The 24,187-nt window shown below is 38.3% G+C and overlaps 1 pseudogene; it reads left to right on the top strand.

Moving 5' to 3' along the window:
• The window catches only part of LOC149239868 (aspartyl protease family protein At5g10770-like), a 28,687-nt pseudogene extending 10,090 nt beyond the window's left edge, over nucleotides 1–18,597 (top strand).
• The last annotated feature ends 5,590 nt before the right edge of the window (nucleotides 18,598–24,187 follow it).

Raw genomic sequence — 24,187 nt, 5'->3', positions numbered from 1 at the left:
AGAGTTTGTATGCATAGGATTCATCACTATATCCAACAAATATACATTTCCCCCCCTTGTTGTCCAACTTCTTCCTAAACTCGTCTAGGACATGTGCATATGCCACACAACCAAAAACTCTCATGTGAGTGACACTATACTTTCTTCCACTCCATGCCTCTTCAAGAACTATATTTTGGATGCTTTTAGTTGGACACCTATTCAAGATATATGTTGCACATGTGACAGCTTCAGCCCAATAATCATTTTTCAAATGTTTTTCTTTTAACATACTCCTTGCCATTTCCATAATGTTCCTATTCTTTGTTTCTGCCACACCATTTTGTTAAGGTGTATATCTTTTTCTAACTTGCTTGTGAATTCCATGCTCCCTTCAAAATCGAAGGAAGTCATTTGAGATGTATTCTCCACCTCTATCAGTCTCAAGGACTTTGATGTAGTGTCCACCTTGCTTCTCAAAAAGAGCCTTGTACTTCCAAAAGCACTCAAACACTTCACTTTTCTATTTTAGGAGATAGACCCATGTCTTCCTTATGTAGTCATCTATGAAGGTCAATAAATAGTGACTGCCACCAATTGATGGTGTTTGCATTGATCCACATAAATCTGAGTGGACAATCTCAAAAGGTGCTTTTTCCCTTATTGACTTTCCTGCTGGAAATGTCTCTATGTTTCTTGCCCAAAATACATCCTTCACATACATTGTTCAGTTTTTCTATGAGTGGAAAACCCTTCACCATGCCTTTCCTATGCAGCAAATTCAAACCTCCAAAGTTGAGATGTCCAAATATCAAATGCCATAACGAGTTTTCATCTTTGACCTCTGCTTGATAGTTCACTTGTATGACAACTGCCTCTTTTCTTCCATCCTCTTATGATTTCATTGATAGTTGTGCTTGTGCACCTTCTTCCTTCAAAACTGATCTTATCTTTAGGGGAAACATTATATTGTTTTTCATATGAACCTTTGCAATTAGTTGTCTTCTTGGAGGCCTATCCAAAATTGTGCACACATCATTTTTTAAAAAGACAATGTAGCCCTTTTGCATGAGTTGTCTAATGCTTATGAGGTTATGCTTTAAACCAGGGACAAACTAAACATCTAAGATGTACTTCTTCTCCCCCTTCCTTGTTAAGATATTAACTCTTCCTTTTCCCATGATAGAGATTTTGCTATCAGTCCCAAATGTCACTTCAAATTTCACACTTTCATCTAGATTGGAAAACATTTCTATGTTTCCTGACATGTGGTTGTTGCACCCTGAATCTAGATACCATATATCACTTTGTTTTTCTTGTGCTACATTACAAGCTAAAAACATGTGATCATGGTTCTGATTTTCTTTCGTGAAATTTACACTTGGTTTGTTACTAATGTCATATTTCTTCTTTCTACATTCATTTGCATAATGACCACACTTATTACAGTAATGAAATTGAACTTGAGATTTATCATACCTCTGTCCTTGTGCTTGATTTTGTCTTGGGCCTTGACTTGGATTTCGATTGCTGCCCCTTCCACTTGAGCTTGAAGGGCTGCTTCTTCCACCTCTGTGTGGGCTTTTTCTTCTTCCTCTAGCATATGATCTTCCTCTACCTCTACCTTGATGAAAGGAAACTTGTGTCTTGAAGGCATGCTCCAATGAGGAGCTTGTTGCTCTATTCAGTCTATGTTAATGAGAAACCAGTGATGCATGAAGCTCATCCACTGAGAACTGTGAGAGATCCTTTGTCTTTTCTATGGCCACAACAATGGCATCAAACCTTGCTAGCAAAATTCTCAAAATTGTCTCAACTATTCTTGTTTCTTCAAGTGTCTCACCATGAGACATGGCTTGAGTAACCAACCCAATCACATGTGTAAATAATGAGTCTTCATTGTTAGACTCTTTCATGTGTTTCAAAATCTCTTCTCAACATTTGCAGTTTTGTTGTCTTGACTTTTTCCATGCCTTGGTAGGTTGTCTAAAGGGTGTCCCAATGTGTTCTTGGACTTTGTTACTGCTACAACCCTTGGGAAAATACTTTCATGAACTGCTTGGAAAATATAGAACAAAGCTTTAGAATCCTTCTCCCTTTTGTCCCTTAACAAATATCTTTCTGCTTGAGACAAGACATTGTATGCTGTAGCATTTGCTGGTTCTGGAAAACCATTCTCCACCAAATCCCAAATGTCCTGAGATGAAAATAGGGCCTTCATTGTTATAGACCAATAATCATATTTTTTGCATTAAATTGAGGTATCTAAGGATTAGTCAAGCTTGTGCTTTATGTTGTCATTTCTGAGTGTAAATAAAACTTTCTACCGGCTGGTAAATTTGCTCCAAAGGAGAAAACAATATGCCCTCAAAACGATTTTATTTTTCTCGTAAAAACACTTGTTTTTATACTAACAATATTTAACCTACTTTGATACCATGTTAGAAAAATTTACATGGGTTAAGGAGCTCAAAAATAGGTTGCAACAAAGTAGGTGAAGTAGGAAAAGTCAACTTCCGTTGCAGCAAGGTAAATATTAGGTTGCCCGAGGATATCACAACCATATAGGGATTTAATTAAAACATAAATTTTACGCACAACAAAACAGAGTAAAACAAAGGAGATTGTTGTCAATCTACTTGCAAAGGATTAATGCCATAATGCAACTAGCCACATTTTATATTATATGTTAAAACATAAAGAAATACATGTTGGAAATAATAGTGAGAAGGGGAGTGAATTAGTATTTACAAATCAATAACTTTTTTATTTCCATAATCATATTTATATATGCTACTTTAGTAAAGGGAACTCACATGTGCATGCAATTGTTCTTAAGGCAACCAACGTATATCCAGTGAACTTATGATTTAGTTAATTCATCATATGTTGATAATTAATCAGTGCATCAGTACTTTATTAAACATTAAATAGTAACCATGTGCAGTGATAACAGAATGAACCATCACACATAAGTAACACACATGAACACCAAGATTTAAAGTGGAAACCCAATGTGGGTGAAAACCACTTGTTGTTGTTGTCCTTGTCTTATTTTAATAATAAGAAAATATGTTTACAATCTTGTACTGGTGCAGACTCATATCAATACGCAGGCACCCACCTGCAGAAGGATACAACCTTCTCTCATTTTCCAGCTTCTACTAGAAGGGAGCCACAACCCTCTAGCTCTTGTACTAGCTGATCTATTTTCCAGTACGTAGGCTCCGACCTATAGAAGGCTCCAACCTTCACTCGTTTTCCAGATGCTACTAGAAGGGAGCTCCAACCCCCTGCCTCTTGTACTATCCAATATGTTTACCAGTATGTAGGCATTGGCCTAGGGAAGGCTACAACCTTCTCTCTTCCTCCAGGGACCACGTTTCATAAATTTTCTGACTAGACACTCCCGGAACACAACACCACAATGTGAAGGCCATATTTCATCCAATTTTCATACTGGACCCATCAACAACATTGAAGCTCAAAATCATAACTGCAATACAACCATCAAGTACATCCGAAACTCAATCATCACTCTCCAAATCAACCACAGCTAAATCAATCAACCAACCCATGAATCTCTGACACAAATGAATCAAAAAATCACTGAACCTCTGACACAACTGAATCAACCATTCATTCAAACATAATCAAATTCAACCAATCAACTGGAATAAAGAGATCACTGTAACCAGTACACAAATCTCAACCCAAATGTTGCATCAACAACTAGAACTAACTGTAACCTCAAAAGGCATGTCTCAGAATGTATACGCTCTTTTAATTAAGAAAACCTACATGTATACACTACTTCCTTTTGCCCAACCTGTGTATACCTCTAAAGATACTAAATCATAAGACCTCTGTAAAAATCAGTGATATTCTAAAGATCTATTGTCATATTACAGAGTTCTAAACAGATGGCAATAAAGATCACTTCTTCTCACTTATATAATCACTATATCAAATATAAAACTCCTTATTCATTCAATTTTACTTTCGGATCTAAGAAGATTTCATTGACAGACAACAATAAAACAAGCTTGTACTTTGCATACACTACTTGGAAGAGTCGAACTAGCATGTATACGCACTTTCACCAAACTGAACCAGCGTACAGATCTATAAATACTTACTTCATACATTTGTTCCACCTCCAGACTTCAGACAAACCTAGATCACGATATTTAAAGAATAAAATAGGTGTACATAATCATATCTAGCCCAATATCAGATCATTCAATAATAAGTCATTTCAGGTCTCATGATCTCGATCCGTCATCCATCATCAACCACATATGTGCATCCTTAGTTTAGATCAAGTAAAGCATTAGAAGCCCATTACCTACATATATGATCTAACACTTCATAAGATATTCAATACTTGCACACCTTGGCCTAATGATCTTCTCATATTTATATAGTTTTAGGCCTTTCTCAATACCTTGGACCAAAGCCACTTATGACCATTTACCTTGGATCAATACCTTGGACTAAATACATCGAACCAAAAACTTGGTTTTCCAACATGTATGCGCTTTTCCTCCTGTGAAAGTGTGTGTATACATATACGCTCATTTTGTTCTATTAACCCACGTGTATACGCTGCTTCGACAATGTGAACCAGTGTATACTTCTTAAACTACTCTCTTTATTCAATCTCTGGAGTCTGATCTGTAATATGTTTCTGTTAACTTGCTACACTGTGAATTGTCATCTGAGTGAGTTTCCATCAAGGACAACACCTGTATCATAATGCCATTATACATTACTTCTGAATTGATTCCTTTGAACTACCCAGCATTTTGTTACATCTGTAAACACAACTTTCATGCATTCTGTCACATCTGATATCTCTTTTGTAGATTCATCTAGTTTCCATATACAAGTGAGTTGTTCTGCTACAAGTGGGTAGCCATCAAGTACAACACATGCATCATAATGCCAACAATATCCCCCTTTGGACTTGATGGAAACCATGTTGGTGTTTATTACTACAAGATGTAGAAATTGTTAGAGATAACAACCAACACCAATATACTCTCCCCCTTTGACATTAAGGGAAAAGGGCAGACCAAGATATTCTCCCCCTTTGATATCAAAGGAAAAGGGCTGAACAAAGTGAAGAATTTCATATCTGAATAGCTGAATATAAACATTGATCATGCTCCCCCTAGGCATATGTTGAATTCCCTTATTGAACTCCCCCTTTATACATGTTGTGATGCACTAAGCCATCCATGCTCCCCCTGAGCACACATAGAGTCTGAAAAAATATTTTCCAAAGACTTACATGACTCTATAATTCAACTATGTGAGTTTGAACTTCCTATCACCAATCACTCATACATACATCAATCTCCCAACCAAGTGGACATATACCAAATTTTACTCATCTACGCAACCAAGTGTAGATATACCAAATGTTTATACATGACTCAAATATAACAATTATTACATCATCCTTCCTATGCATAGTGGGGGTACAAATTACATCATATGACCAAAAATGACTCATTAAAAGACTATGATAGACAGAGACATATTATTACATCATGGGCATTTACACGACCTTTACATCAAATGATATACATGAAATTTTTAACAACGACCAAAGACCTAAACAAGACCATGATAGTCATCAACACCTATCATAAACCATATATGATCTGCACTGTAAGCATCTGTCAGCAACATCCAGACTAACAACTTGTATATGTCCATCATCAGTTCCCAATATATGTCAATTTAAATATCGTCAACTTGTGACAAAGTATGCCGCATATAGATATCAACTCATCCTTTTGATCTCATCAAGATCAACTTTCTCTGTTTCCTTAGTATAAAGAGCCTTATCACAACCTTCCATGAATCAACTAAGAATATGTCATATCTTCAAGTAGTAACACAAAATCATATCATATGTATTTGAAAACACCATAGTAATCATCTATGATCATAACATCATCATAAAGAACTGAATAATCTTTCCACAAGAACATTCAAAATATCAACCATGTATCATCACTATGGAACATTCCACATCTGATAAGCATCCACCATGATAATCAACATATGTGATTATCAAACCTATCATCATAAAGTAATAAGTCATCATCATTATGTGACTAAGTAAGCCATGTCTCTGAATATCCATGTCTTCATGAGACCTGTGATAACACCATTCTCTTGGCTAACCAGTAATATTTATCAATATGTGACTTAAGTAATCATCCATGTATCCAACATAATGTGTATCCATCAAAGAGATAGCAATATGTATCTAGCAAACCATGATCTCGTGGTCATTTCTCAAGCTTTCTTGATACCATAAACAACAACAATCCTCAACCATGTGAGAGCCAAGAACTATAGGAATCTTGCATCATAACTGCACCATATGAACTTTATGCCTCTTTGAAAGAATGATGACAATAGCATAAAAGAAATGAGTGGCTCATCATCAAATAATGAAGTTGTGTACTCAAGCTTTGTACTTCTCCTTGTCCTTATGAAGATCACTATGTAAGAAACATATCAAAAATTCATCCACAATAATCCATAAATTTGATCTGAATAACAACTATGTAACCCCAAGAAATACAAGTATCATCTAAGAGTTCATCATGGGAAAGTCATAACTGTAACATAGCATGATGTATCATTTAAACAATTTACCCACATAAGCATCATCATCATTGATAAAAATCATTTGGTACCAAATACTTCTAAACATAATGCCAAAAATGCATTATTAGAAGCATCGCATATTCTCCCTCTCAACCTGTGCCACCTGTTCACTGTCATATCTGATCATCGCATATATCATTAATAAATATCAAGGCATCATCATGAATCAGATATACATCAAGTTATCAACAACTTATGAAGACCAAAATAAGTTCTAAATAACATCCACATACTGTAGACATCAATCATCAAGACAGAAAAGATAATTGATAATTGTCTAAACCATATCAAATCATTTTTCTGAGTCTTTCCCACTTCTTCATAAAACCAACATATATGCAACTATGAAGCTTCAAACTTGCATATATACGTGACTTGTCTTCATGAAAATTGCGTATGAGATTTAGAACACTGAAGTTTCACACTATTAGCTCCCCCTGAGTCTGTTATGTCTGTACACTATGCTATGCTACATCTTTCTAAGTTCTGTGCTTCGTTATTCTTCCATATCTTTGAGTGTGATGATGTTTTCTCCCTTTTTTATGGTGCCCAAAATTTGTTCTTTCATTCCTTTGCTATATTTCCAAACTTGTTACATGCATAAAATATTACATGTTTTATATTTTTTCTATAGTAGTCAATGAATTTGTGACAAAACATATTGCAAGAAAAACAATATCCCTTAAAGTACCTGGAAGCTGATGATATTTCTGTGTGATGGTCTTGAACCATTCCACTTCTGCATCTCACTGCAACATGTCCAAAATTATGAAATGTGTTGAAATTTGGTACCGGAGGATAGGTGGTTCCCTTAGGCTTTGATCTTTGGCCAGGGAAAAGTGTCCAAAAGAATTTAATTTTTCTCCAAAAGTGACTTTATAATTTTATAAAGTTAAATCTAATTTAAAAGTGACTTTAAGTGATAAAGTTACTAAGTCTAATTTTTAAAGTAACTTTTATAAAGTAAATGAAAAATTAGAAAGGAAAAGTGACTTTGGAAATAAATGACTAAGTGGGTCTTTATTAAAGTGGGGTGAATTAAAAAATAGAAAGTGAGATTTAAATGAGCATTTAATCTCAGCCATTGATCTAAATCTATTTCAGCCATTGGATTTAGAGATCACCCAAAAGTCACTTGGAGTTATATTAAAGTAGGAAAAGGAGGAAAAGGTCATTCATTCTTTCATGAGAAGATTGGGAGAAGGAGAGCAAGAGAGCAAGAGAGATTTCTGAGCAGGGAGGAGAAGGAGACAGCAGCTTGGCACACATTCCAAGGCAGCAGCTGAGCAGATTTGTACAGCTGATTCAGCACATAGTGAAAGACAGATTTTTGCACAAAAATTGAGGAGCAGTTTGCTGATTTTTCTGCACACAAAACGAAGGCTATACAACATTTATTGTTGTCCTGTTTGCTGTAATTTCTAGATTGCTGTGAGGCACGGGAAATGAGATAAGTTGTAAATTTGCTTGCTGATTTTTTGTTGAATAATTCTCACTGTAAAAAAAAAGGCAATTTTCAGAAATAAAGAAGAGCTCTCAAACTGGTTTTCCCCAAGAGTTGTAGGGGGTTTTTTTAGGGTCAAGTTGACCAAAAATATCAGTGTTTTAATGTGTTTTAATGGCTGTTTTTGATTGCTGATTTTTAATTCTGCAATTTCCAGCATTTTGAAAAATTTCCAGAATTTTTGTTTTCAGCAATATTTATTTTTTCAGTCTGTTAAATGTATGGTTATGGGAATGGGCATTTAACTACATGGGAGAAATAAGGAGAAACTAAAAACCAGGGTGGGAAAACAGAAATTTCTACATGGTATCGGAGCTTGAGTGCTGAAGGGTAGTTTGGGACAGCAAAAGGAAAAATTACAGTTGCTGATTTTTCACTCAGAAAATTCCAGCAAGCTGATTTTTTCATAAACGACAGTTTTATCTTTACTACAGCAGTGCTATTTTTCAGTTTTAGGACGGCAGGATGTCATTGGGATTAAGGGTGGAGGATAGGCTGGATGGGCATATAAATTACAGCGTTTGGAAGGAGAGAATGCAGAGTATCTTTGAGGAGGCAGAAGTCTGGGATATCATGGTGCATACCGCACAGAACCCTGTTGTTGTGCCCACTGATGTTACTCAGTTGGCTGAGTATAAAAAGAAGAACAATAAGGGTAAGAGGCTGATTCTAGACGGAATCAAAGACCATTGCATTCCTCATGTGAGAGGAAATAGCAATGCCCATGAGATGTGGACAGCATTGTCCAATCTCTACCAGAGTACCAATGAGAACCGGAAGATGGTCCTGAAGGAGAAGCTGAAGAACATTAAGATGGGTAATGATAGTGCAGCTCGATATCTCACAAAGATTACTAATGTGAGAGATGAGTTGGCAGCGATTGGAGAGGCCATTCCATCCACTGAGTTGGTGCATATTGCAGTGAATGACCTCCCCCATTCATGGTTGAACTTTGCTGATGGGGTTTGTGCACGTGAGACCCTTCCCACATGGGAGAGGTTTTGGGATGATTGTATTCAGACAGAGATCAGGAAAGGTCAGCTTGGGGCAGCCAAGCCAGTTGAGCGGGATGAGGATGTAGCACTGGTGGCAGGAGGCAAGAAAGGAAAAGGGGAGAAGCAGGCTTCCACAAGCAGTGGTGGGGGCAAAGGCAAAGGTAAAGGTAAACAGGGGAACACACAGAAGGACTATTCCAAGGTGAAGTGTTGGAATTGTCAAAAGATGGGACACTATGCAGTTGTGTGTCCGGAGAAGAAGAAGAAGAAGGGGAAGAACCAGGACGTGGCAGCTTCAGCAGAGATTGAGGACTTTGCTGGTCTCTTTGACCGGGAGTTTGCGTTCACTACATGTGAGTCCTCTAGTGCAGGATCACCTGCCACATAGGTTCAGAGGGAGCATGCTTTTCCCTCGATTAGCGGAGCATCTACAGGTATCTGGTATGTGGACAGTGGGGCTTCACGTCATATGACAGGAATCCGTGAGTACTTCTCAGAGCTTTCAGAGAGTGGCACTGATATCGAGGTAGTACTCGGTGATGATAGAGTTGTTAGAGCAGTCGGGGTGGGGACAGTGACATTTCAGAGGGAGTCCAAACCTCCCTTGAAGGTGTCAGAGGTTCTTTATGTGCCAGGGATGAGGAAGAACCTCATATCCGTCTCAGCTTTGGAGGACAGAGGATATGAGGTACTATTCAGGGGAGGACAGGTGTTGATCTATCCCAGGGGCACTCCAGCTGATTCAGCTAGAGTGATAGGTGTGCGCCATGCAAAGGTGTACAAGTTTGCATTTCAGCCCCTTTTGGCATTGAGCAGTAGTACCGACAACAGAGCTAGCAGTTCTGAGCTGTGTGAGATTTGGCACTGCAGGATGGGACATATGTATCATGGAGCCTTGAGGACATTGCGGGAGATCACGACAGGTGTGCCAGATTTCAGTACTGATCTCTTTGATACTTGCAGAGGTTGTGCGATGGGAAAGTTTGCCAAATCCCCTTTTCCCAGCAGTGATAGCAGAGCGACGGGGATACTTGATTTGATTCATTCCGATGTGAGCGGTCGGATGTCTCATGTTTCCTTGAGTGGATAGGAGTACTATGTGTTATTCGTTGATGATCACTCCAGGAGGACCTGGATTTATTTTTTGAAGACCAAGAGTGAGGTCTTCAAGCGGTTTCAGGAGTTCAGTGCTCTTGTGGAGACTCAAACAGGTCGAAAGATCAAGTCCTTGAGGTAGGACAATGGAGGAGAGTACACCCTTGGAGAGTTTGTTGACTATTGTGTGGAGGCAGGCATTAGGAGGGAGTTCACTGTTCCTTACAAACCCCAGCAGAACGAGGTTGCAGAGAGGAAGAACAGATCCATCATAGGGGCTGCCAAAGCCATGTTACATGATCAATGGTTGCCATTGTTCTTGTGGGCAGAGGCCTGCAACGCAGCTGTTTACTTGCAGAACAGGAGTCTGCATCGTGCCTTGGGGCACATGACTCCAGAGGAGGCTTTCTCTAGGAAGAAGCTTGATCTTGGTCATCTTCATATCTTTGGTTGCATTACATACTCCTATATACACAAGGAGAAGAGGACCAAACTAGAGCCCACTGCAGAGAAGGGTATCTTTGTGGGCTACAGTGAGACCTCAAAGGCCTTTCGGATTTACATTCCTGCACAGAGGAGAGTTGTTGTCAGACGGGATGTGAAGTTCGAGAAGGACATGGCCTTTAGGAGGTCACGGGAGTTAGAGTATCTGGATCAGCCAGACCCTCCGCAGCACTTGAGTCAGTCGCAGGGATCCAGTGGGCAGGGATCAGGAGGATCTGGAGGTACATCTATGAGAATGTCAGGTCCGTCAGTGAGCAGTGGCTCGCCGAGCCAGAGGGGTGGTGCTCCGGGCAGCATGCAGAGCAGTTCACTAGGGAGTCCACTGATGGACAGTTCACACGGTAACTCAGCTTCTACAGGTTCAGGTGCAGGCAGGAGGACAGCAGACAGACAGTCAGGAGTTCAGGCTACTGATGATGATGAGGAGGAGGAGTTTCATTCTCCGGTGGGAGAAGTGCGCTCAGGGAAGAGGAAGCCCAAGTGGCTTCAGGACACCTTGAGAGATGCCACATCTGTTGCTGAGCCGAAGAGGCCGGTCAGAGAGAGTAGACCACCTGAGAGGTTTTGTAGTTATATGGCGATGGTTACCAGCATCCTTGACTCTGAGCCTTCTAGCTATGAGGAGGCAGCTAGCCAGCAGGTCTGGAGAGAGGCCACGCAGGAGGAGTATTCTTCTATCATGAAGAATGATGTTTGGGAGGTGGTGCCGAGGCCTGAGGGAAAATCCGTGGTTACTTCCAGATGGTTTTACAAGGTAAATGATGCTGCAGATGGCAGCATTGAGAAATTCAAAGCGAGGTTTGTGGCTAGAGGGTTCTCCCAGGTAGAGGGAGTTGATTATGAGGAGACCTTCGCTCTCGTGGCTCGATATACTTCGATCCGCTCCATTATATCGATAGCAACAGAGATGGGTTGGAAGATCCACCAGATGGATGTGAAGACTGCATTTCTCAATGGCTTCATATAGGAGGAGGTGTACATTGAGCAGCCACAGGGCTTTGAGGTGCATGGGAAGGAGTCCCATGTGTGCAGATTGAAGAAGGCCCTTTATGGCCTGAAGCAAGCTCCCAGAGCTTGGTACTCCAGGATAGATGCATACTTGTAGGGGATGGGTTTCACAAAGAGTGAGGCAGATCCGAACCTTTATTTTATTGTGATTGGTGAGGAGCCTCTCATTCTGGTGTTGTATGTGGATGACGTGATCATTACAGGTGCAGAGAGACTCATAGAGCACTGCAAGAGAGATCTTGTGGCGGAGTTTGAGATGAAGGACATTTGCTTGATGCATTACTTTTTGGGTTTGGAGGTGTGGCAGGAGGAGGGGCATTTCTTCCTGGGGCAGGGGAAGTATATTTTGGACATCCTTAGCAGATTCCACATGGAGGATTGTAGGCCCATGTCGACACCGATGATCACCAACTGGAAGAAGCTTCATGCTTCGGATTCCGAGTTGGTGGATCCCACATTGTACAGGCAGCTGATTGGTTCCTTGATGTATTTGGTCAACACTAGACCAGATATCTGTTTTGCAATCAACACGCTGAGTCAGTTTATGTGTGAGCCTAGGAAGGTTCACTGGGTGGCTGCAAAACACATTTTGCGATACTTGCAGGGGACAGTGGATTATGGTCTGGACTACAGGCAGGGAGATGGAGTGAGATTGGCAGGATACACTGATTCTGACTGGGCAGGTTGTGCTTCTGATAGGAAGAGCACTTCAGGGTGCTGTTTTGGGTTGGGTTCAGCAGTAGTGTCATGGTTCAGCCGGAAGCAGCAGTCAGTAGCACTGAGTTCAGCGGAAGCAGAGTATATGGCAGCCAGTCTAGCTAGTTATGAGGCTTTCTGGCTTCGCAAGATGTTGTTTGGCTTATTTGGTCAGCCGTTGAGACCTTCAGTGATTTACTGTGATAATCAGAGTTGCATTAAACTCACGGAGAATCCAGTATTTTATGACAGGTCAAAGCATATCGAGATCAGATATCATTTCATTAAAGACTATGTTCAGAAGGGAGCTGTGAAGCTTGAGTATATTTCCACTTATGAGCAGGTTGCAGATATCCTTACCAAAGCCTTACCAGGGGGCAAGCATGTCTACTTCAGAGACAAGATGGGTGTGGTTAGGAACACCTTCCTCGGTAAGAGGGAGTGTTGAAATTTGGTACCGGAAGACAGGTGGTTCCCTTAGGCTTTGATCTTTGGCCAGGGAAAAGTGTCCAAAAGAATTTAATTTTTCTCCAAAAGTGACTTTATAATTTTATAAAGTTAAATCTAATTAAAAAGTGACTTTAAGAGATAAAGTTACTAAGTGTAATTTTTAAAGTAACTTTTATAAAGTAAATGAAAAATTAGAAAGGAAAAGTGACTTTGGAAATAAATGACTAAGTGGGTCTTTATTAAAGTGGGGTGAATTGAAAAATAGAAAATGAGATTTAAATGAGCATTTAATCTCAACCATTGATCTAAATCTATTTCAGCCATTGGATTTAGAGATCACCCAAAAGTCACTTGGATCACCCAAAAGTCACTTGGAGTTATATTAAAGGAGGAAAAGGAGGAAAAGGTCATTCATTCTTTCATGAGAAGATTGGGAGAAGGAGAGCAAGAGAGCAAGAGAGATTTCTGAGCAGGGAGGAGAAGGAGACAGCAGCTTGGCACACATTCCAAGGCAGCAGTTGAGTAGATTTGTACAGCTGATTCAGCACATAGTGAAAGGCAGATTTTTGCACAAAAATCGAGGAGCAGTTTGCTGATTTTTCTGCACACAAAACGGAGGCCGTACAACATTTATTGTTGTCCTGTTTGCTATAATTTCCAGATTGCTGTGAGGCACGGGAAAGGAGATAAGTTGTAAATTTGCTTGCTTATTTTTTGCTGAATTATTCTCACTGTAAAAAAAAAGGAAATTTTCAGAAATAAAGAAGAGCTCTCAAACTGGTTTTCCCCAAGAGTTGTAGGGTTTTTTCCAGGGTCAAGTTGACCAAAAATATCAGTGTTTTAATGTGTTTTAATGGCTGTTTTTGATTGCTGATTTTTAATTCTGCAATTTCCAGCATTCTGAAAAATTTCCAGAATTTGTGTTTTCAGCAATATTTATTTTTTCAGTCTGTTAAATGTATGGTTATGGGAATGGGCATTTAACTACATGGGAGAAATAAGGAGAAACTGAAAACCTGGGTGGGAAAACAGAATTTTTTACAAAATGCAAAACATCCAACATTATTCATCAGAGGAAAGAACCGATTATCACTTCCATGGATTGGAGTAAATGATTTTCTTTGAAGACTTTCTTTCCTTGGTTGTTGATGGGGTTGACCTCTTATCTCCTTATTGAGCATTTCAGATTTTGCACTAGATTTCTTTGCTTCAGTTTGTGAGCTAGATTCTTCTTTAACAGCTTCATGAAAACCAAGACCATATTTGATTGTAGGAGGCCTTTGACTACTAAGAATATCATCCAAAATCTTAGTATTATCTTGAAATCATAAAAGTTTATCATTTTCTTCTAATTTACTTTTATGATATTTACCTCAACCTGATATTGCTCTTCCTTTTCAAGATACTGCTTCTTCATGATTTCTTCAAATTTTCTTCCTTTTTCCACTTGTTGTCTTAATTTGAGAACTTAGTTTTCTTGTTCTTCAAATTCTTGGAGTAGTTCTTCATTTTGCTTATTTGATTTTTCAAGATATTCTTTTAGAGACAAGATCTTATCTTCAAGACTTTCATAGTAATTGGATAATCTTTAAGTCTCTTGATTGTTGTTCTCTTTTCACTTACTTCATTTCGTAATGATGTCACTTCATCCTGTATCTCTTGAAATTGATCTTCCTTTTCCTTGTACTGCTTCCTTACCTTGTTTGCTTCCTCCAACTGATATTTTAATTTGGTAACTTCTTCTTTTTAGGAACATTCCCTTTTATCAATTAGATCTTTTTGATCTCAAATTATATCTGTGAGCATTTTAAATTCTGCCTCTATTTGATTTCTTTCTCTTTCACGCATAAGAGCAGATTCAGTTGTTTCACTATCACTTTCATTATCTTCAAATGAACAGAGAAATGTATCACCAAACGACAACAAATTCATACCTGATAGTTATTTTTCCTGTTCATCTTCATTCCGAGGTGATTCTAAATATGAAGAGTTGCTTCCACATAATCCCCAATCATATCTCCCACTGTCACATTTCCTTTGAGATGCATTCTTCTTTCCAGGTGCTTTCTTCTTTAACTTCTTTCCCATTGTTTCTATGGATCTCGTTCAAGTGATCAAGCTTCTACCAAATGACCTGATCTGATACCAATTGTTGGAAATAATACTAAGAGGGGGGTTGAATTAGTATTTACAAATCAATAACTTTTTTATTTCCATAATCAGATTTATATGTGTTACTTCAGTAAAGGGAACTTGCGTGTGCATGCAATTGTTCTTAAGGCAACCAATGTATATCTAGTGAACTTATGATTCAGTTAATTCATCATATGTTGATCTTTAATTAGTGCAGCAGTACTTTATTAAACATTAAATAGTAACAATGTGCAATAATAATAGAATGAACCATCACACATAAGGAACACACATGAACATCAAGATTTAAGGTGGAAACCCAATGTGGGTGAAAACCACCTGCTATTGTCATTTCTATCTTGTTTGAATAATAAGAAAATCTGTTTACAATCTTGTACTGGTGTAGACTCATACCAGTACGCAGGAACCCACCTGTATAAGGCTACAACCTTCTCTTGTTTTCCAGATTCTACTGGAAGGGAGATATAAACCCCTAGCTCTTGTACTAACAGATCTGTTTACTAGTACGTAGGCACTCACCTACAGAAGGCTCCAACCTTCACTTGTTTTCCAGCTGCTACTGGAAGGAAGTTCCAACCCCTTAGCTCTTATACTAGCCAATGTGTTTACCAGCACATAGGCCTCAACCTACAGAAGGATATGACCTTCTCTCTTCCTCCAGGGACCATGTTTCATAAATTTTCAAATTGGATTCTCTTGGAACACAACACCACAATTTGAAGGCCATGTTTTATCCAATTTTCATACTAGACCCGTCAGCAACATTGAAGCTCAAAATCATAACTGCAATACAACCATCAAGTGCATCTGAAACTCAATCATCACTCTCTGAATCAACCACAGTTGAACCAGTCAATCAACTTGTGAATCTCTAAGAAAACTGAATCAAATAATTACCGAACCTCTGACACAACTGAAGCAACTATTCCTTCAAACTTAATCAAATTCAACCAATCAACTGGAACAGAGAGATCATTGTAATCAGTACACAAATATGAACCCTGAACACTGCATCAACAACTAGAACTAACTGTAACCTCAAAAGGCATGTCTCATAATGTATATGCTCCTTTAATGAAGCAAACATGCCTGTATACACTACTTCCTTTCGCCCAACATGTGTCTACCTATAAAGATACTAAATCATAAAACCTTTGTACCAATCAATGACATTTTGAAGATCTATTGTCGTATTACAGAGTTCTAAACAGATAAAAATAAAGATCACTTCTTCTCACTTATATAATCACTGTATCAAATATCAAACTTCTTATTCTTTTAGTTTTACATTCATATCTAAGAATACATCATTGACAGATAATAGTAAAACAGCAACACTAATCTAATAGATCAGTCATCCTTGAACATCAAGTTTTTCTTTTGCATATGCTACTTGGAAGAGTCAAACCAGTGTGTATACACACTTTCACCGAAGCGAACCAATGTGCAGATCTGTAAATACTTACTTCATAACTTCGCTGCACCTCCAGACTTCAACCAAACCCAGATCATGATATTTAAAGAATAAAATAGGTGTACATAATCATATCTAGCCCAATATTAGATCATTCAATAATAATTCATTTCAAGTCTGATGATCTTGATCGATCATCCATCATCAAACACATAGGTGCATCCTTAGTTCAGATCAAGTAAAGCATCAAAAGCCCATAACTTGCATATATTGTCTAACACTTCAAAGGTATTCAATACTTGCACACCTTGGCCTAATGATCCTCTCCTCCTTATATAGTTTTAGGCCTTTCTCAATCCCTTGGACCAAAACCACTTAGGACCAATTACCTTGGATCAATACCTTCAACCAAAATACCTTGGACTAAATACGTCAGACCAAAAACTTGGCTTTCCAACATGTCCCGCTTTTCCTCCCATGAAAGTGTGTGTATACGTATACACTCCTTTTTTCCTGTTAACCCATGTGTATACGCTGCTTGGACAAGGTGAACCAACTTATACTTCTTAAACTACTCTCTTTCTTCAATCTCTGGAGTCTAATCTGTAATCCATTTATGTTAACTTGTTGCACTGTGAACTATCATCTGAGTGAGTTACCATCAAGGACAACACATGTGTCACAATGCCATTGTACATTACTTCTGAACTGATTCCTTTTGAACTGCCCTACATTTTGTCACATCTGTAAACACAACAATCATGCATTTTGTCACATCTGATATCTCTTCTGTAGATTCATCTAGTTACCATATACAAGTGAGTTGTTTTGCTACAAGTGGGTTGCCATCAAGTACAACACATGCATCATAATGCCAACAATACATTCATGTGATAAATGAATGTTGCAGCTCCAAGTGAAAAACAAAACAAACTTACTGCGATTTAAGAATCAAATCGCATCACCAGGGTTGCAGAGTAAACTTCTATAACTTGCCCCAATATTACAAATGAATTTTATATCCATATTTATCTTAAAATGCAAATTTGACATTAGTTACATGACAAAGAAAATATTTAATACGCAACATGGACGATTTTACATAGGAAATTATTTTCTGAACTTGTAGGTGTTGTGGAATGTGGGCAAAACTCATGAACTAAATGTTTTCTCATATCTATTTACCAAAATTTATTAAATCCTTGAACTCCTCTATTGTGTTATGGAATGGTAATGGTTGTACTTCTTCTCTGACTTTAGTCCTTTCGTCTACAAACAAAATCACAATCGTCCAGTGGTTGACTAGTCAAGCATGGTGTTTGTCAATTTGTTTAAGGCGATGGTTGGGATTATTATCTCCAACAACTCTGGGTTCTGGTTTTTTCCAGAGCTTTGCCTTCGGATGCGAGCATTGCACTACAGGGATATTTAATGGGTTGGCCAAGCTTTTAGGATTGGGGTGGACTGCACCCGTCTTTCCTTCCTAGACGAAATGCAAATATGGTGGCCAATTTTCATATTGCTTTCCTGATTTAGGATCCTCCAAATCAACAGGCTCATTTAGCATCTGTCAGGGTTCGATTCCTAGCATTGTCGTTTTCACCCCTCTAGTCTCAAATTCCATATCTACATCCTATTATTTTGTGGGATTGAGTGACATAAGCATTGGAGGCCAGAGTCTCTCGATTCTGCCTGCTATTCTTGGAAGAGGAGGCATGATTGTGGACTCTAGAATCGTCATAACTTGGCTCACCCCACAGGCATAAAATGCCCTGAAAACTTCATTTCAGAGCCAGATGCAAAATCTTCCGAGCGGACATCCCTATTTGAACCTAGACACCTACTACGACCGGTCTAGCAACAGCCAAGTCAGGGTTCCAGCTATAACTTTTCATTTCCAGAACAACATGGATGTGAGTGTGAGTGCCCTCGATATTTTGATGCCCATTCAAAGTGACACATCCTAGGTGTGCCTGGCATTCACACTGACATCGCAATAAAACAATGTTAACATTATCGAGAACTTCCAACAACCACAGATGTATGTTGGTTTTGACACGGGAGGCAGAAGAATTGGCTTCGCCTCTAGTTCCTGCACTACTTAGCACGAGTGTTCAAATTTGAACACATTGTAGCCCTTCTGAAGCCCTCTAGACATCAAAGAAGTGCTTAGTGAAATTTACCAGTCAAAATAAATTTAAATTTTGATTTTTAAAAGTTCTAGAAAAAATTAAATAATATTATAAAATGTTGTATGAAAGGTTGCCTATCCATAGGACATTTCAAAAAATTCTAGTTCTCTGACTAATTTAACACTCTAATGTTTGCAGGAGGTTCTGCCAACACTCCAGAAAGTGTTATGGGACATAGTGGAGGTTTTTCATCCATTCCCAGGTCATTAGTCATAATGGCAACACTGATAGAGTTAGCAATCATGATATGAGGTTTATGTTTGCATTCATTGATAACAAAGGTTTATTTTCACATTCATTGATAGCAAAGGAGAAGTAGCTATGTATTTGTATCCATGAATAAGGCATATTTTGAAGGTATTAGAGTTTTAGAAGAAACAAATAGAAAAGATAGAATTAACGATGACTGAGGTAGATTATTCTGAGCTCGTGAATCTTGCCTACATTGATTTTTCCAATCCTAACCTTATGGCCAGTGCAACACAAGTTTGCAGAGTATTTTTAACTCTCACTTTTAATTTTCAACTTTCATTTCCCTGGCCTTTCATTCAGTTCATTAATATAGGTGGAACCGATTAAAATTATTATATATGGAATGGTTGATTGATATTTATATAGTCATGTATAGACTCTAGAATTTTTTTATATCATCTATCATGTCATCAATGAAGATTTTTTGGACTAACTCTTTGAACAAAGTCAAAGGCTTTTTTCCCTTCCTGAGGAGGAAACAATTAAATTGGTGTGGAATGAGAACCATCAAGGTTACACTCCGTATCAAGCAGAATCTCTTAATATTTCCATTCAACTCGAAGGTTTGATGTGGATTTGTGTCTCCTTATATTTACTTCTACTTGTAATTACATCTTTCTCTGCTCAACATCAAAAAATCAATCTATTGAAGTATTTCACTTCATATTTTTTCATATATTCATTTTTCAAGGGGATCGAAAGGGGATGTATGAAGCTTCTGAAGCGTCGATAAAAGCAAGTGATTTCACAGTCCCAATAAATGGCCTTCAACAGGTATGCAGTTCAATATTTGAAACGATATTTTTCATATTTGTCCAGTCCTTAAAAATAGATTAAAGTTACAATATTGACATTTTTACGTCATAACCACATACTACATTTTCTATGGTATCTCCATTTTCTTTAACTTTTAAAATTTTGTTCTTTCATGTCAACCCACTATTAACACAAGATTGTTCAATTATGAGATTACTCCATTAGATGGTGATAACTACGCTTAGTGATTCACAAACCTTTTTTTATCTTGTAAATAACTACTACCATCTACTACATCCTCGAGGATGCCAAATATATTTGAGTATTGATCATGCCGACTATATTCGAGTACTGGTCATCCTACAACTATTTAAACATCTTCCATCCTACCTTTATTAGGCATATTCATGACATTATTTTGATGTTCCACATAGATATCTTGACATAGTATAATAAAGCCGATAAGATTCCTTACATTTTCCATGAAGACATCATTACTTTAAAACTCTCATGTTCTGACATGGAAATCTTAAGATAACATAATAAGACTGATATGGTTCTTTATTTAGGGTTTCCTTTTAGAGAACTTCAATATATAGACAAAGTAATCTCTTTATTAATTCTAATTCTTATTTTATAGTAATCAATTAATACATTCTCATTTTATAGTAATAAATGAAATAAATTAGTTAAAGATGTAATTTTATCGTGTTTAAAAATAGATTAAAGTGATAATATTGACGGTTTTACATTATAACCACATTTTCTATTGTATCTTCATTTTCTTTCATAATTTGCAAAATTTTCTTTCTTTCTTGTCAACCAACCATTCAGAAAAGATTTTTCCATTTTGACAACCATTCAAACAAGATTGTTCAATTATGAAATTACCCATTAGATGGTGGCAACTACTGAAGCGGGAGCATCCAGCTAGGGGAGATCAAGGCTAGAGTCTTTGTCTCAACAGACTGGAAAGGTTCACAACTAGTTTTCTAAGTCTCATTTAATTCTTTTATTTAATAGCATTTAGGATGTTCTGGCAAGTTTAAGGTTGTCTCAGCCTACTGTTTTTATTTTCATTATGTTTTCTTTTAAATTTACTGTTGTAGGTTAATTTTAGAATCTAGATAGAAAGAAATTAACAGTTATCATGAATAACCATATGTAACTGCTGATAGTTTAGGTAACTGTACAATAATCCTCTAAAAAAGGAAACAATCAAAAACTATAATGATTCCGTCATAGTTAAAAAGAATAGAGACATAAAATCATTTTTTAAGAGAGAATCTGAATCCATTTCCATTGCAGCAACAGATTAATTTCTTCCTAATTAAGAACTGAGTGTGTTCCATAATAACCATAGAGAACTAGCAATTTAGTGTTTCTTAACAGCCACCGAGAAAGTCAAATTCAGTGAAACAACAAAGGGCCTCGTTGAAGAATCAACCACAGATACGATGGTGAAATAACCAAGGGAGGAATCAAATACAGCTACAACCAACATCTACAGTTCTTGAGTATACAAAGAACCTGGCAAAGACTACATTCACACATCGACGAAGGGTTTCATAGAACCAATAAACACAATCATAGCAAGGATGCTGCATACATCTACAGGTACCAGAACATATAAATATATTTTCTTTTTCCTTTCAAAATCTTTGCATAAACATATACATAGAAGTATCAAAAATATTTACAGTCCAAGCTAAGAACAAGATTGTAAACTATAAAGACCAAATGGCGAGACCATGGTTCGAAACCCCAACTAATAACTTAAATAGCGTTCAGATATAAGTTACAAATTCTTTAATGCCCAAAGGCATTCAGACATAAAGCCAGTAACAGAGAGGCTGAAGCCCTCGACCACATACCAGAGACAACCAATAGGTAGCAAGAGTGCCGAGATAAGAAAAAAACAAAGAAACATGGAATGACCCTACCCATTGCAACGTGTGGGCAATAGGACCTGAGACCAACAACCAGGACATCTCAACGTCCACCTGCAACCACCAAGAGCCAACCATCAACAAATAGAAGTTACATTCCAAAACTGAAGCAGAGAGATAGGGGTAATGGTTTACAGAGTTGGAACTTACCAGAGGATTCAAGCTCGCACAGAAGAAGGAGAGCTTTCCACTAGGTCATAGCCACAAGAGTGGACCCTACTCAGAAGGAGCAAAAACCCTCAATATGAACAAAAAATCGGAGCAGTGTTGTGAATCAAAGATAGAGGGATTACCTGTGCAAACTTGTCCAGCAGAATCTGAGCGCTGGGTCACCCTGCCACCATGGCCTGAAACAATTGACAAATTAACAATTATACAGTGAAACAATTGCACAAAAAATCGAAAGCTTCAACAGAACTATAACCATAACCACATTCTTAAAATCAAAGCAACCATGAAGTGAAACAGTGCCCATAGAGCCATCAAAGAGGTAGCTAACACCACCATCCGAATGGAGAAAGCAACTTACAGAACCCTGATACTTGGCATCCATAGAGCCGAGATTCAAAACCCCTGAGAGAACCAGCGAACAGAGGACTACAACTAGAGCTAACACATATCCAAAACCATCAGCCACAAGAGCAAGGTGTGTAGACATAGAGCCATGAAACCCTCACCAACTACAAAATGAAACCAAAGCAGCAAACCCTCTCAGAAAAATAGAGAAATGTCAAGCGCAGTAACCAAATGAGGGATTAGGGTTTTTTTGGAGTGTAGTGTAAAGGCAACAGAGCAGAGCCCAAGGTCGGGATAGGTGTCCCCCTCACAATTAAGAGCTAGTACCAAACAATTAATCAGACAATAATGCAAATCAACCGCTAGATATTATCACAAATCACACGTTTAATAATTAATGGGGTACAATAGGGTTGGTCCCATCATTTTTGTATCAGAGCCAGGTTTAAGATTTTTTTTATAAATGGAAGTTGGAATACAAGGTCGTGGAAGAGCTATTCAAAGAGTAGCAGATGAAGGATTGAGAGAGCATATTAGGATCTTGAGTGCTCGTTTGGTGGCAGTAGAAGCAGGAAGGAGAAGGGATCTGAACGAAGGAGACGAGAGTGAGGAAGAAGTTGCATCTACGATAGATGGATCAAATGAGGAAGGACCTGAAATTAGGTTGTGAAAGTCAGTTTTGTTTGCTAGTAGTAAGACAAAGCCTAAGATTTCAACCTATGATGGTAGTTTGTCCGCAGAAGTACTATTGGACTGGATCAGTGAGTTAAACAAGTACTTCGAATATGAGGAGATCAACGAAGATAGAAGAGTTAAATTTGTTGCCACCAAGTTGAAAGGGCATGCAGCCTTATGGTGGGATGCTATACAAGCAGAGAGAAGGAGATTAAATAAGCAACATATTAAAAGGTGGACCAAGATGGAAGCCAAACTAAAGGGTGAGTTTTTGCCCAAAGATTATCAGATTGCTATGTACCAACAGGTGCAGAATCTGAAGCAGAAGGGAATGACTATAAAAGAATACACCGAATAATTTTATCAGGTGAACCTAAGAGTAGGTTACGTGGAGGACACCCCAGAAAAAATAGCGAGGTTTGTAAATGGCCTAAGGCTATAGATATTGGATGAGATAAGTATTATTTCCCCAAAAACTATAAATGAAGCCTATCAGAGTGCCTTGAAGGCAGAAGAGAAGATTACTAGGAGATAGAATGCTAGAAGAGGACGTGGATCTGGCAGAGGGAAAGGACAATCCTTTGGCAAAGGCAGAACTGCCAACCACAGTGAAGAAGGAAGTAGTTCAAAGACTTCAAGAACAACAGAAAAGGAAAGTAGCACTAGGGGAGGAAGGCCATACCAGTGTGGAAAGGGTAGTGGCAAAGGCAGAGGAGATGCCATCAAGTGTTACACGTGCCACATGTGGGGGTCCTATGAGTGTCCTGAAGGTGAACAAGCTGGACCAAGAGGAGCATATGTTGCTCAAATAGAGGAAGCAGAGGCACCACCCTAGGAGGTAGAGAATGTACCGGAGATAGGAGAGGCCTTAATCTTGAATAAGGTACTGTTGAAACCAGAAAAGGAGATAGCTGACCAAACCCAAAGAAAGGCATTATTCCGAACTGTGTAAGTCACATGGGAAATGCTGCAAACTGATTATAGACAGTGGAAGCACTGATAATCTAGTTGCCACGGGGACGGTGGAGAAGTTTGGTTTGAAAAGGTTGAAGCACCCCACTCCGTATAAGGTGTCTTGGTTATAGAAAGGGCATCAACTTCTAGTTGATGAACAATGTGAGGTTGAGTTCCATATTGGAAAACATAGGGACAAGGTAACTTGTGGTATTATGCCTATGGACATGTGTCATATTCTGCTAGGTAGACCATGGCAGTGTGACCAAAAAGTGGTTCATGACAGAAAGACAAACTGCTATAATTTTGTCAAGGATGGGATTAAGCATACACTTGTACCCATCAAGGAAGAAGAGACAATAGAAGCTAGTGGATCCAACGCATTTCTGGTTGGAGGAAAA

This window comes from Pinus tabuliformis, chromosome 8 (assembly GCF_031772625.1).
Source record: "Pinus tabuliformis cultivar Carrire ecotype Pingquan chromosome 8, CPIR1, whole genome shotgun sequence".
Classification (NCBI taxonomy): Eukaryota; Viridiplantae; Streptophyta; class Pinopsida; order Pinales; family Pinaceae; genus Pinus; species Pinus tabuliformis.
Note: the sequence above shows the minus strand (reverse complement) of the source record. Positions and strands in the feature narration are given on the sequence as shown.